This window comes from Lonchura striata, chromosome 2 (assembly GCF_050655825.1).
Source record: "Lonchura striata isolate lonStrDom1 chromosome 2, ASM5065582v1, whole genome shotgun sequence".
Classification (NCBI taxonomy): domain Eukaryota; kingdom Metazoa; phylum Chordata; class Aves; order Passeriformes; family Estrildidae; genus Lonchura; species Lonchura striata.
This window is the reverse complement of record NC_140704.1, coordinates 77,955,296-77,968,429: the sequence shown is the minus strand read 5'-3', so window position 1 is coordinate 77,968,429 and position 13,134 is coordinate 77,955,296.

Below are 13,134 nucleotides of genomic sequence, written 5' to 3'. Positions count from 1 at the left end.
ATGTTGTCCACACCTCAAATTTGTGCTGCCCTGATAGACAGAAGGGAGCCCTACAAACTGACATCAGGGACCTGGACTGGTTTGTTTTCTTTCAAAGGGAAAATGGCCAAAGGATGGCCCCAGGGGCCGCTGGGCGTGGGCTGGAACCTGACTGCCAAATATCCTTATATCGAAGGATGGAGCCCAGACTGAAGTTGTCCCCACCTCAAACTTGTGCTGTCTTGATAGACCCAAGGGAGCCCTACAAAGTGACATCAGGAACCTGGACTGGAGAGTTTTCCTTCCCAGGGAAAATGTCCAAAGGATGTGCCCAGAGGGCCCTGGCCCTCGGCTGGAACCTGACTGCAAAATATCCTTATATCGAAGGATGGATCTCAGACCGAAGCTGTCCCCACCTTAAACTTGTGCTGCCCTGATAGACCCAAGGGAGCCCTACAAACTGACATCAGGAACCTGGACTGGTGAGTTTTCTTTCCCAGGGAAAATGGTCAAAGTATATGCCCTGGGGGCCCCTAGCCCTGGGCTGGCACCTGTTTGCAAGAAAATCCATGTATCGAAGTTTGGACCACAGACAGAAGTTGTCCCCTCCTCAAACTTGTGCTGCCCTGATAGACCCAAGGGAGCCCTACAAACTGACATCAGGAACCTGGACTGGTGAGTTTTCTTTCCCAGGGAAAATGGCCAAAGGATGTGCCCAGGTGCCCCTGGCCCTGGGCTTGGCACCTGACTGCAAAATATCCTTATATCGAAGGATGGATCGCAGACCGAAGTTGTCCCCACCTCAAATTTGTGCTGTCCTTATAGGCCCCAGGGAGCCCTACAAACTGACATCAGGAACCTGGACTGGTGAGTTTTCTTTCCCAGGGAAAATGGCCAAAGGATCTGCGCAGCGGGCCCCTGGGCCTGGGCTGGGAACCTGACTGCAAAATATCCTTATATCGAAGGATGGATCCCAGACCGAAGCTGTCCCCTCCTCAAACTTGTGCTGCCCTGATAGACCCAAGGGAGCCCTACAAACTGACATCAGCAACCTGGACTGGTGAGTTTTCTTTCCCAGGGAAAATGACCAAAGGATGTGCCAAGGGGCCCCTGGCCCTGGGCTGGAAGCTGACTGCAAAATATCCTTATATCCAAGTTTGGACCCCAGACTGAATGCTGTCCCCACCTCAAACATGTGCTGCCCTGATAGACAGAAGGGAGCCCTACAAACTGACATCAGGAACATGGACTGGAGAGTTTTCTTTCCCAGGGAAAATGTCCAAAGGATGTGCCCAGAGGGCCCTGGCCCTCGGCTGGAACCTGAATGCAAAATATCCTTATATCGAAGGATGGATCTCAGACCGAAGCTGTCCCCACCTCAAACTTGTGCTGCCCTGATAGACCCAAGGGAGCCCTACAAACTGACATCAGGAACCTGGACTGGTGAGTTTTCTTTCCCAGGGAAAATGGCCAAAGGATCTGCGCAGGGGGCCCCTGGTCCGGGGATGGTAACCTGACTGAAAATAATCCTTATATCGAAGGATGGATCCCAGACCGAAGCTGTCCCCTCCTCAAACTTGTGCTGCCCTGATAGACCCAAGGGAGCCCTACAAACTGACATCAGGAACCTGGACTGGTGAGTTTTCTTTCCCAGGGAAAATGGCCAAAGGATGTGCCTAGGGGCTCCTGGCCCTGGGCTGGAACCTGACTGCAAAATATCCTTATATCGAAGGATGGATCGCTGACCGAAGTTGTCCCCACCTCAAACTTGTGCTGCCCTGATAGACCCAAGGGAGCCCTACAAACTGACATCAGGAACCTGGACTGGTGAGTTTTCTTTCCCAGGGAAAATGGTCAAAGTATATGTCCTGGGGGCCCCTAGCCCTGGGCTGGCACCTGTTTGCAAAAAAATCCATATATCGAAGTTTGGACCACAGACAGAAGTTGTCCCCTCCTCAAAATTGTGCTGCCCTGATAGACCCAAGGGAGCCCTACAAACTGACATCAGGAACCTGGACTGGTGAGTTTTCTTTCCCAGGGAAAATGGCCAAAGGATGTGCCTAGGGGCTCCTGGCCCTGGGCTGGGAACCTGACTGCAAAATATCCTTATATCGAAGGATGGATCGCAGACCGAAGTTGTCCCCACCTCAAACTTGTGCTGCCCTGATAGACCCAAGGGAGCCCTACAAACTGACATCAGGAACCTGGACTGGTGAGTTTTCTTTCCCAGGGAAAATGGTCAAAGTATATGTCCTGGGGGCCCCTAGCCCTGGGCTGGCACCTCTTTGCAAAAAAATCCATATATCGAAGTTTGGACCACAGACAGAAGTTGTCCCCTCCTCAAAATTGTGCTGCCCTGATAGACCCAAGGGAGCCCTACAAACTGACATCAGGAACCTGGACTGGTGAGTTTTCTTTCCCAGGGAAAATGGCCAAAGGATGTGCCCAGGGGCCCCTGGACCAGGGCTGGGCACCTGACTGCAAAAAATCCTTATATCCAAGGATGGACCCCAGACCGAATGTTGTCCCCACCACAAACATGTGCTGCCCTGATAGACCCAAGGGAGCCCTACAAACTGACATCAGGAACCTGGACTGGTGAGTTTTCTTTCCCAGGGAAAATGGCCAAAGGTTGTGCCCAGTCGTACCTGGCCCTGGGCTGGGCACCTGACTGCAAAATATCCATATATCGAAGGATGGAAGCAGACCGAAGTTTTCCCCACCTCAAAATTGTGCTGCCCTGATAGACCCAAGGGAGCCCTACAACCTGACATCAGGAACTTGGACTGGTGAGTTTTCTTTCCCAGGGAAAATGGCCAAAGGATGTGCCCAGGGGCCCCTGGACGTGGGCTGCGCAAATGACTGCAAAATATCCATATATCGAAGTTTGGACCCCAGACCGAAGTTGTCCCCTCCTCAAAATTGTGCTGCCCTGATAGACCCAAGGGAGCCCTACAAACTGACATCAGGAACCTGGACTGGTGAGTTTTCTTTCCCAGGGAAAATGGTCAAAGGATGTGCCCAGGGGGCACATGAGCTGGGCTGGGCACCTGACTGCAAAAAATCCTTTTATCGAAGAATGGATCGCAAAAAGAAGTTGTCCCCACCTCAAAATTGTGCTGCCCTGATAGACTCAAGGGAGCCCTAAAAAATGACATCAGCAACCTGGACTGGTGAGTTTTCCTTCCCAGGGAAAATGGCCAAAGGATGTGCCCAGGGGGCCCCTTGCCCTGGGCTTGAACCTGACTGCAAAAAATCCTTATATCGAAGGATGGACCCTAGTCTGGAGTTGTCCCCTCCTCAAACTTGTGCTGTCCTGATAGACCCAAGGGAGCCCTACAAACTGAAATCAGGAACCTGGACTGGTGAGTTTTCTTTCCCAGGGAAAATGGCCAAAGGATGTGCCCAGGGGCCCCTGGCCCTGGGCTGTGTCCTGACTGTAAAAAATCCTTATATCGAAGTTTGGACCCCTGACCGAATGTTGTCCACACCTCAAATTTGTGCTGCCCTGATAGACAGAAGGGAGCCCTACAAACTGACATCAGGGACCTGGACTGGTTTGTTTTCTTTCAAAGGGAAAATGGCCAAAGGATGGCCCCAGGGGCCGCTGGGCGTGGGCTGGAACCTGACTGCCAAATATCCTTATATCGAAGGATGGAGCCCAGACTGAAGTTGTCCCCACCTCAAACTTGTGCTGTCTTGATAGACCCAAGGGAGCCCTACAAACTGACATCAGGAACTTGGACTGGTGAGTTTTCTTTCCCAAGGAAAATGGCCAAAGGTTGTGCCCAGAGGGCCCTGGGCCTGGTCTGGAAACTGACTGCAAAATATCCTTATATCGAAGGATGGATCGCAGACCGAAGTTGTCCGCACCTCAAACTTGTGCTGTCCTGATAGACCCAAGGCAGCCCTACAAACTGACATCAGCAACCTGGACTGGTGAGTTTTCTTTCCCAGGGGAAATGTCCAAAGGATGTGCCCAGGGGGCCCCTGGCCCTGGGCTCCAGCCTGACTTCAAAAGATCCTTATATCGAAGGATGGACCCCATACGGATGTTGTCCCCTCCTCAAACTTGTGCTGCCCTGATAGACCCAAGGCAGCCCTACAAAGTGACATCAGGAACCTGGACTGGTGAGTTTTCTTTCCCAGGGAAAATGGCCAAAGGATGTGCCCAGGGGCCCCTGGAACTGGGCTGGGCAACAGACTGCAAAAAATCCTTATATCGAAGTTTGGACCCCTGATCTTATGTTATCCCCACCTCAAACTTGTGCTGCCCTGATAGACCCAAGGGAGCCCTACAAACTGACATCAGGAACCTGGACTGGTGAGTTTTCTTTCCCAGGGGAAATGGCCAAAGGATGTGCCCAGGGGGCCTCTAGACCTGGGCTGGGCACCTGACTGCAAAAAATCCCTTTATCGAAGAATGGATCGCAAAACGAAGTTGTCCCCACCTCAAAATTGTGCTGCCCTGATAGACCCAAGGGAGCCCTACAAACTGACATCAGGGACCTGGACTGGTGAGTTTTCTTTCCCAGGGATAATGGCCAAAGGATGTGCCCAGGGGCCGCTGGGCGTGGGCTGGAACCTGACTGCCAAATATCCTTATATCAAAGGATGGAGCCCAGACTGAAGTTGTCCCCACCTCAAACTTGTGCTGTCCTGATAGACCCAAGGGAGCCCTACAAACTGACATCAGGAACCTGGACTGGTGAATTTTCTTTCCCAGGGAAAATGGCCAAAGGATGTGCCCAGGGGGCCCCTGGCCCTGGGCTCCAGCCTGACTTTAAAAGATCCTTATATCGAAGGATGGACCTCATACGGATGCTGTCCCCTCCTCAAACTTGTGCTGCCCTGATAGACCCAAGGGAGCCCTACAAACTGACATCAGCAACCTGGACTGGTGAGTTTTCTTTCCCAGGGAAAATGGCCAAAGGTTGTGCCCAGGGGGCCCCTGGCCCTGGGCTTGGCACCTGACTAGAAAATATCCTTATATCGAAGGATGGACCCCAGACCGAAATCGTCCCTATCTCAAATTTGTGCTGTGCTGATAGGCTCCAGGGAGCCCTACAAACTGACATCAGGAACTTGGACTGGTGAGTTTTCTTTCCCAGGGAAAATGGCCAAAGGTTGTGCCCAGAGGGCCCTGGGCGTGGTCTGGAACCTGACTGCAAAATATCCTTATATCGAAGGATGGATCGCAGACCGAAGTTGTCTGCTCCTCAAACTTGTGCTGCCCTGATAGACCCAAGGGAGCCCTACAAACTGAAATCAGCAACCTGGACTGGTGAGTTTTCTTTCCCCGGGGATATGGCCAAATGATGTGCCCAGGGGCCACTGGCCCTGGGTTGGAACCTGACTGCAAAGTATCCTTATATCGAAGGATGGACCCCAGACCGAAGCTGTCCCCACCTCAAACTTGTGCTGCCCTGATAGACCCAAGGGAGCCCTACAAAGTGACATCAGGAACCTGGACTGGTGAGTTTTCTTTCCCAGGGAAAATGGCCAAAGGATGTGCCCAGGTGCCCCTGGCCCTGGGCTTGGCACCTGACTGCAAAATATCCTTATATCGAAGGATGGATCGCAGACCGAAGTTGTCCCCACCTCAAATTTGTGCTGTCCTGATAGGCCCCAGGGAGCCCTACAAACTGACATCAGGAACCTGGACTGGTGAGTTTTCTTTCCCAGGGAAAATGGCCAAAGGATCTGCGCAGCGGGCCCCTGGGCCTGGGCTGGGAACCTGACTGCAAAAAATCCTTATATCGAAGGATGGATCCCAGACCGAAGCTGTCCCCTCCTCAAACTTGTGCTGCCCTGATAGACCCAAGGGAGCCCTACAAACTGACATCAGCAACCTGGACTGGTGAGTTTTCTTTCCCAGGGAAAATGACCAAAGGATGTGACCAGGGGGCCCCTGGCCCTGGGCTGGAAGCTGACTGCAAAATATCCTTATATCGAAGTTTGGACCCCAGACTGAATGCTGTCCCCACCTCAAACATGTGCTGCCCTGATAGACAGAAGGGAGCCCTACAAACTGACATCAGGAACATGGACTGGAGAGTTTTCTTTCCCAGGGAAAATGGTCAAAGTATATGCCCTTGGGGCCCCTAGCCCTGGGCTGGCACCTGTTTGCAAGAAAATCCATGTATCGAAGTTTGGACCACAGACAGAAGTTGTCCCCTCCTCAAACTTGTGCTGCCCTGATAGACCCAAGGGAGCCCTACAAAGTGACATCAGGAACCTGGACTGGTGAGTTTTCTTTCCCAGGGAAAATGGCCAAAGGATGTGCCCAGGTGCCCCTGGCCCTGGGCTTGGCACCTGACTGCAAAATATCCTTATATCGAAGGATGGATCGCAGACCGAAGTTGTCCCCACCTCAAATTTGTGCTGTCCTGATAGGCCCCAGGGAGCCCTACAAACTGACATCAGGAACCTGGACTGGTGAGTTTTCTTTCCCAGGGAAAATGGCCAAAGGATCTGCGCAGCGGGCCCCTGGGCCTGGGCTGGGAACCTGACTGCAAAAAATCCTTATATCGAAGGATGGATCCCAGACCGAAGCTGTCCCCTCCTCAAACTTGTGCTGCCCTGATAGACCCAAGGGAGCCCTACAAACTGACATCAGCAACCTGGACTGGTGAGTTTTCTTTCCCAGGGAAAATGACCAAAGGATTTGCCAAGGGGCCCCTGGCCCTGGGCTGGAAGCTGACTGCAAAATATCCTTATATCGAAGGATGGATCTCAGACTGAAGCTGTCCCCACCTCAAACTTGTGCTGCCCTGATAGACCCAAGGGAGCCCTACAAACTGACATCAGGAACCTGGACTGGTGAGTTTTCTTTCCCAGGGAAAATGGCCAAAGGATGTGCCCAGGGGCCCCTGGACCAGGGCTGGGCACCTGACTGCAAAAAATCCTTATATCGAAAGATGGACCCCAGACCGAATGTCGTCCCCACCACAAACTTGTGCTGCCCTGATAGACCCAAGGGAGCCCTAAAAACTGACATCAGGAACCTGGACTGGTGAGTTTTCTTTCCCAGGGAGAATGTCCAAAGGATGTGCCCAGGGGGCCCCTAGCCCAGGGCTGGGCACCTGTCTGCAAAGAATTCATATATCGAAGTTTGGACCTCAGACCGAAGTTGTCCCCTCCTCAAAACTGTGCTGCCCTGATAGACCCAAGGGAGCCCTACAAACTGACATCAGGAACCTGGACTGGTGAGTTTTCTTTCCCAGGGAAAATGGCCAAAGGTTGTGCCCAGAGTGCCCCTGGCTCTGGGCTGGAACCTGACTGCAAAAAATCCTTATATCGAGGGATGCATCCCAGACCGAAGTTGTCCGCACCTCAAACTTGTGCTGCCCTGATAGACCCAAGGGAGCCCTACAAACTGAAATCAGCAACCTGGACTGGTTTGTTTTCTTTCCCAGGGATAATGGCCAAAGGATGTGCCCAGGGGCCGCTGGGCGTGGGCTGGAACCTGACTGCCAAATATCCTTATATCGAAGGATGGAGCCCAGACTGAAATTGTCCCCACCTCAAACTTGTGCTGTCCTGATAGACCGAAGGGAGCCCTACAAACTGACATCAGGAACCTGGACTGGTGAGTTTTCTTTCCCAGGGAAAATGGCCAAAGGATGTGCCCAGGGGGCCCCTGGCCCTGGGCTCCAGCCTGACTTCAAAAGATCCTTATATCGAAGGATGGACCTCATACGGATGCTGTCCCCTCCTCAAACTTGTGCTGCCCTGATAGACCCAAGGGAGCCCTACAAACTGACATCAGCAACCTGGACTGGTGAGTTTTCTTTCCCAGGGAAAATGGCCAAAGGTTGTGCCCAGGGGGCCCCTGGCCCTGGGCTTGGCACCTGACTGCAAAATATCCTTATATCAAAGGATGGACCCCAGACCGAAATCGTCCCTACCTCAAATTTGTGCTGTGCTGATAGGCCCCAGGGAGCCCTACAAACTGACATCAGGAACTTGGACTGGTGAGTTTTCTTTCCCAGGGAAAATGGCCAAAGGTTGTGCCCAGAGAGCCCTGGGCGTGGTCTGGAACCTGACTGCAAAATATCCTTATATCGAAGGATGGATCGCAGACCGAAGTTGTCTGCTCCTCAAACTTGTGCTGCCCTGATAGACCCAAGGGAGCCCTACAAAGTGACATCAGGAACCTGGACTGGTGAGTTTTCTTTCCCAGGGAAAATGGCCAAAGGATGTGCCCAGGTGCCCCTGGCCCTGGGCTTGGCACCTGACTGCAAAATATCCTTATATCGAAGGATGGATCGCAGACCGAAGTTGTCCCCTCCTCAAAACTGTGCTGCCCTGATAGACCCAAGGGAGCCCTACAAACTGACATCAGGAACCTGGACTGGTGAGTTTTCTTTCCCAGGGAAAATGGCCAAAGGTTGTGCCCAGAGTGCCCCTGGCTCTGGGCTGGAACCTGACTGCAAAAAATCCTTATATCGAGGGATGCATCCCAGACCGAAGTTGTCCGCACCTCAAACTTGTGCTGCCCTGATAGACCCAAGGGAGCCCTACAAACTGAAATCAGCAACCTGGACTGGTTTGTTTTCTTTCCCAGGGATAATGGCCAAAGGATGTGCCCAGGGGCCGCTGGGCGTGGGCTGGAACCTGACTGCCAAATATCCTTATATCGAAGGATGGAGCCCAGACTGAAATTGTCCCCACCTCAAATTTGTGCTGTGCTGATAGGCCCCAGGGAGCCCTACAAACTGACATCAGGAACTTGGACTGGTGAGTTTTCTTTCCCAGGGAAAATGGCCAAAGGTTGTGCCCAGAGAGCCCTGGGCGTGGTCTGGAACCTGACTGCAAAATATCCTTATATCGAAGGATGGATCGCAGACCGAAGTTGTCTGCTCCTCAAACTTGTGCTGCCCTGATAGACCCAAGGGAGCCCTACAAAGTGACATCAGGAACCTGGACTGGTGAGTTTTCTTTCCCAGGGAAAATGGCCAAAGGATGTGCCCAGGTGCCCCTGGCCCTGGGCTTGGCACCTGACTGCAAAATATCCTTATATCGAAGGATGGATCGCAGACCGAAGTTGTCCCCTCCTCAAAACTGTGCTGCCCTGATAGACCCAAGGGAGCCCTACAAACTGACATCAGGAACCTGGACTGGTGAGTTTTCTTTCCCAGGGAAAATGGCCAAAGGTTGTGCCCAGAGTGCCCCTGGCTCTGGGCTGGAACCTGACTGCAAAAAATCCTTATATCGAGGGATGCATCCCAGACCGAAGTTGTCCGCACCTCAAACTTGTGCTGCCCTGATAGACCCAAGGGAGCCCTACAAACTGAAATCAGCAACCTGGACTGGTTTGTTTTCTTTCCCAGGGATAATGGCCAAAGGATGTGCCCAGGGGCCGCTGGGCGTGGGCTGGAACCTGACTGCCAAATATCCTTATATCGAAGGATGGAGCCCAGACTGAAATTGTCCCCACCTCAAACTTGTGCTGTCCTGATAGACAGAAGGGAGCCCTACAAACTGACATCAGCAACCTGGACTGGTGAGTTTTCTTTCCCAGGGAAAATGACCAAAGGATGTGCCCAGGGGGCCCCTGGCCCTGGGCTGGAAGCTGACTGCAAAATACCCTTATATCGAAGTTTGGACCCCAGACTGAATGCTGTCCCCACCTCAAACATGTGCTGCCCTGATAGACAGAAGGGAGCCCTACAAACTGACATCAGGAACATGGACTGGAGAGTTTTCTTTCCCAGGGAAAATGGTCAAAGTATATGCCCTTGGGGCCCCTAGCCCTGGGCTGGCACCTGTTTGCAAGAAAATCCATGTATCGAAGTTTGGACCACAGACAGAAGTTGTCCCCTCCTCAAACTTGTGCTGCCCTGATAGACCCAAGGGAGCCCTACAAACTGACATCAGGAACATGGACTGGAGAGTTTTCTTTCCCAGGGAAAATGTCCAAAGGATGTGCCCAGAGGGCCCTGGCCCTCGGCTGGAACCTGACTGCAAAATATCCTTATATCAAAAGATGGACCCCAGACCGAATGTCGTCCCCACCACAAACTTGTGCTGCCCTGATAGACCCAAGGGAGCCCTACAAACTGACATCAGGAACCTGGACTGGTGAGTTTTCTTTCCCAGGGAAAATGTCCAAAGGATGTGCCCAGGGGGCCCCTAGCCCAGGGCTGGGCACCTGTCTGCAAAAAATTCATATATCGAAGTTTGGACCTCAGACCAAAGTTGTCCCCTCCTCAAAATTGTGCTGCCCTGATAGACCCAAGGGAGCCCTACAAACTGACATCAGCAACCTGGACTGGTGAGTTTTCTTTCCCAGGGAAAATGGCCAAAGGATGTGCCCAGGGGGCCCCTAGACCTGGGTAGGGCACCTGACTTCAAAAAATCCTTTTATCGAAGAATGGATCGCAGACCGAAGTTGTCCGCACCTCAAACTTGTGCTGCCCTGATAGACCCAAGGGAGCCCTACAAACTGAAATCAGCAACCTGGACTGGTTTGTTTTCTTTCCCAGGGATAATGGCCAAAGGATGTGCCCAGGGGCCGCTGGGCGTGGGCTGGAACCTGACTGCCAAATATCCTTATATCGAAGGATGGAGCCCAGACTGAAGTTGTCCCCACCTCAAACTTGTGCTGCCCTGATAGACCCAAGGGAGCCCTACAAACTGAAATCAGCAACCTGGACTGGTGAGTTTTCTTTCCCCGGGGATATGGCCAAATGATGTGCCCAGGGGCCACTGGCCCTGGGTTGGAACCTGACTGCAAAGTATCCTTATATCGAAGGATGGACCCCAGACCGAAGCTGTCCCCACCTCAAACTTGTGCTGCCCTGATAGACCCAAGGGAGCCCTACAAAGTGACATCAGGAACCTGGACTGGTGAGTTTTCTTTCCCAGGGAAAATGGCCAAAGGATGTGCCCAGGTGCCCCTGGCCCTGGGCTTGGCACCTGACTGCAAAATATCCTTATATCGAAGGATGGATCGCAGACCGAAGTTGTCCCCACCTCAAATTTGTGCTGTCCGGATAGGCCCCAGGGAGCCCTACAAACTGACATCAGGAACCTGGACTGGTGAGTTTTCTTTCCCAGGGAAAATGGCCAAAGGATCTGCGCAGCGGGCCCCTGGGCCTGGGCTGGGAACCTGACTGCAAAAAATCCTTATATCGAAGGATGGATCCCAGACCGAAGCTGTCCCCTCCTCAAACTTGTGCTGCCCTGATAGACCCAAGGGAGCCCTACAAACTGACATCAGCAACCTGGACTGGTGAGTTTTCTTTCCCAGGGAAAATGACCAAAGGATGTGCCCAGGGGGCCCCTGGCCCTGGGCTGGAACCTGACTGCAAAATATCCTTATATCGAAGTTTGGACCCCAGACTGAATGCTGTCCCCACCTCAAACATGTGCTGCCCTGATAGACAGAAGTGAGCCCTACAAACTGACATCAGGAACCTGGACTGGAGAGTTTTCTTTCCCAGGGAAAATGTCCAAAGGATGTGCCCAGAGGGCCCTGGCCCTCGGCTGGAACCTGACTGCAAAATATCCTTATATCGAAGGATGGATCTCAGACCGAAGCTGTCCCCACCTCAAACTTGTGCTGCCCTGATAGACCCAAGGGAGCCCTACAAACTGACATCAGGAACCTGGACTGGTGAGTTTTCTTTCCCAGGGAAAATGGTCAAAGTATATGCCCTGGGGGCCCCTAGCCCTGGGCTGGCACCTGTTTGCAAGAAAATCCATGTATCGAAGTTTGGACCACAGACAGAAGTTGTCCCCTCCTCAAACTTGTGCTGCCCTGATAGACCCAAGGGAGCCCTACAAACTGACATCAGGAACCTGGACTGGTGAGTTTTCTTTCCCAGGGAAAATGGCCAAAGGATGTGCCCAGGTGCCCCTGGCCCTGGGCTTGGCACCTGACTGCAAAATATCCTTATATCGAAGGATGGATCGCAGACCGAAGTTGTCCCCACCTCAAATTTGTGCTGTCCTGATAGGCCCCAGGGAGCCCTACAAACTGACATCAGGAACCTGGACTGGTGAGTTTTCTTTCCCAGGGAAAATGGCCAAAGGATCTGCGCTGCGGGCCCCTGGGCCTGGGCTGGGAACCTGACTGCAAAATATCCTTATATCGAAGGATGGATCCCAGACCGAAGCTGTCCCCTCCTCAAACTTGTGCTGCCCTGATAGACCCAAGGGAGCCCTACAAACTGACATCAGCAACCTGGACTGGTGAGTTTTCTTTCCCAGGGAAAATGACCAAAGGATGTGCCAAGGGGCCCCTGGCCCTGGGCTGGAAGCTGACTGCAAAATATCCTTATATCGAAGTTTGGACCCCAGACTGAATGCTGTCCCCACCTCAAACATGTGCTGCCCTGATAGACAGAAGGGAGCCCTACAAACTGACATCAGGAACATGGACTGGAGAGTTTTCTTTCCCAGGGAAAATGTCCAAAGGATGTGCCCAGAGGGCCCTGGCCCTCGGCTGGAACCTGACTGCAAAATATCCTTATATCGAAGGATGGATCTCAGACCGAAGCTGTCCCCACCTCAAACTTGTGCTGCCCTGATAGACCCAAGGGAGCCCTACAAACTGACATCAGGAACCTGGACTGGTGAGTTTTCTTTCCCAGGGAAAATGGCCAAAGGATCTGCGCAGGGGGCCCCTGGTCCGGGGCTGGTAACCTGACTGAAAATAATCCTTATATCGAAGGATGGATCCCAGACCGAAGCTGTCCCCTCCTCAAACTTGTGCTGCCCTGATAGACCCAAGGGAGCCCTACAAACTGACATCAGGAACCTGGACTGGTGAGTTTTCTTTCCCAGGGAAAATGGCCAAAGGATGTGCCTAGGGGCTCCTGGCCCTGGGCTGGAACCTGACTGCAAAATATCCTTATATCGAAGGATGGATCGCAGACCGAAGTTGTCCCCACCTCAAACTTGTGCTGCCCTGATAGACCCAAGGGAGCCCTACAAACTGACATCAGGAACCTGGACTGGTGAGTTTTCTTTCCCAGGGAAAATGGTCAAAGTATATGTCCTGGGGGCCCCTAGCCCTGGGCTGGCACCTGTTTGCAAAAAAATCCATATATCGAAGGATGGATCGCAGACCGAAGTTGTCCCCACCTCAAATTTGTGCTGTCCTGATAGGCCCCAGGGAGCCCTACAAACTGACATCAGGAACCT